Raw genomic sequence first — 2,598 nt, forward strand, 5'->3', positions numbered from 1 at the left:
TATTGATGAATATTTAGGGCTTAATTAATACTTCTATTGGTATAAGAATATCTCTATAAGTAAAAATTTAGGGGCTTTTTTTCATTAGAGACCTTAGGCAGTTGCCTATTTGGCTCACCCGTTGAGCCGGCATTGCATGCAAGTGCACTTTATTGCTAAATTTTTTTTTTTTAATATACCTTTTAATTTGGTGGTTCAATTAATGTTCATGAACTATTGTTTTGATCATTATGAACTCAAGATTTGTTTTATGAAAAGTATATGGAGATCAAAAAATCAAAATTATAGTCTTGCCCTAGAGACATGAGATGGTGATGATATGCAATGGAATGCAAGTGAAGTTAAATGGGAGTGGCAAAATGGGGTGTCTACAACAACTAAGGCATGATTTCATATGATCAGTTGGTTACCTATTTGGATGAGCTCACATTTTGTTGATTCTTTTAATTCTTGCAAACTGATGTTGGCAATGACACTGCATTTAATATTTTGCTCATTTTGGTTGGTGAGAAAATCTGGGGAATGTTTGGTTTTATTACTATGGCATTGAAATCTGCTATCATGATCTATATGTAGTGACCGATTTTCTGCTTTGAAAGTATCTAACAATGTGTCGGTTATAGAATGAGTTAATGAGATTTCATGCGTTAAATCTTTAGGATGATGGTTTTTGGTATAATACGAGCTAGAGCTTTTAAAGATTATTAATTGGAGTTACTTGATTCTATGTTTGACATGTTATATACTCTGTGTAGACAGGGTGGCTACAGAATACAGCTAGTCATCTTGCTGTACTTGTTGCTGGGAGAAACTCATGTGACTAAACTGAAGAGAAGACCATTACAACACAAGGTCTATGTTGTATTTTTTTTTTTTTTTTTTAATGAAAAGGTGATGCTATGAATTGAAGCAACCATATGCTGTTAGTGAACTTGTCTTACCGTATGAATTGATTTTTGTATTGTTTACTGCCACTATGTATTATGTAAATATATAAATCCACTTTGATGCAACATTTTATGAGTCTTCATGCTTATTTTAATACCGAAGAACATAAATATATAAAAACTACTAAGTTTTTCAGACATTATATTATTATTATTATTATTATTATTATTATCATCATCATTATCATTATCATAGTCGTTAATGATAATGATAGAAAACCTACATAAAATGCTCATGAGTTTGCTCAAAAGGTAATGGAGTTTTTTTTTTTTTTTTTTTTTTTTTTTTTTTTTTAATTGCAATTATCTATTTTGCTCTCCAGAGCTCCAATGGAGGCACTCACCAACACTTCCTCTACGGCCTATCTTACCCCAAAAGCCTCAAACTTTGCAATCAAAATTAGCTCTTTCCTCAGGAATCAAAACCCATATATGAAATTTGCAAATGGGTACTTCCCATCTCTCTTTCAAGGCCATTCACTACCAGAAGCTCTGTGCTGGACATAGAGACTCAGTGATAGTGGGGGCAAAGAAGAACCATAAGAACAAAAAGCCAGCACTCATAGCTTTGTGCCCAAACAAGAAGGGGCTACTGAATTTTTCCCTGAAGCTATGCTCCTTAAAGAGGTGCTTTGTTACACAATATCCCGTGTTCATTATTATTATTATTATTTTTAATTTACTTCCCAGAGTTCTATATAGGAAANTACTTCCCCAGAGTTCTATATAGGAAAAAAAATAGTAATTTTAGTCTTGGTTTAGATGTATTTGAAAGTTGGGTTCTTTTACTTGATAGTTTTTTATTATGTCTGCTACTGATTTATTGGTTTTGAATATGGTTTCTTTTTTTGTGATATACTTTTTCAGTGGTTGGTTTTGAGTTTACAGATTGAAATCAGTGGATGGTGTTTCAGCTTTGTAGGATTTATGGGTTGTTTCAATCTGAATTTGTTACTAAAATTATTTTAGTATTTCTTTTTTTTTTCTTGGTGATGTTAGGCTGGTGTGAGACGTGGTCGAAGAAACAACGGTGGCTTGGCATACGTTGGTGATTGTGGCAGCGGTGACGGCACGGTTGAGCCAGATGGTGATGGAGAAGAGAGATTGAGAGAGAGCAAAAGAGTGATTTTGATATTTTTGAATCTCAGATAAGAATGAGATGGGTTTGTTGAGTTAACCCTTTTGTTAACCACAGTTGAGCTTTTTAGGGTTAAGTTATTTAAATTTTAATTAACGTGGCAGTTTTTACACCCTTAGTTTATTTTAGATACATCCTGACCCCTTAGCTGGACATTCTCCATTTCTCTTTAAAAGGGAGAGGATCCGGATCCACATATATGCATATACAAATAGATCAGAAGCTCTCAAACAATTGTTGAGATAGAAACCTTTAACAGTCACTCAAACGAATGTCTGTTCTCACAGTACGTAGCCATCTTTGTAAATCATTAATGCCTTGCCAATTTTTTTTTTTTGGTAAGCCATGAACTTATATTAGATTAAAGAAAAACTAGTCTGTTACAAGCAACATTTGCTCTATCATGAGCTATAATACCATCCACCACAGGCGGTGGAGTCTAAAGGACAACAAAAGAGGTAAGGGAAGTAGCTCCCATTTTTGCCAATGCCATAACCATAAGCATGCCTACTG

The 2,598-nt window shown here is 33.8% G+C and overlaps 1 long non-coding RNA gene across 1 annotated transcript; it reads left to right on the forward strand.

Moving 5' to 3' along the window:
• The first annotated feature begins 1,504 nt into the window (after positions 1–1,504).
• Positions 1,505–2,161, forward strand: LOC136061882 (uncharacterized). Its single transcript, XR_010623732.1, has 2 exons — positions 1,505–1,574; positions 1,947–2,161. It is a non-coding gene; the product is annotated as an uncharacterized LOC136061882 (long non-coding RNA).
• The last annotated feature ends 437 nt before the right edge of the window (positions 2,162–2,598 follow it).

Source organism: Quercus suber, unplaced genomic scaffold, assembly GCF_002906115.3.
Source record: "Quercus suber isolate HL8 unplaced genomic scaffold, Cork oak 2.0 scaffold_361, whole genome shotgun sequence".
Taxonomy (NCBI): Eukaryota; Viridiplantae; Streptophyta; class Magnoliopsida; order Fagales; family Fagaceae; genus Quercus; species Quercus suber.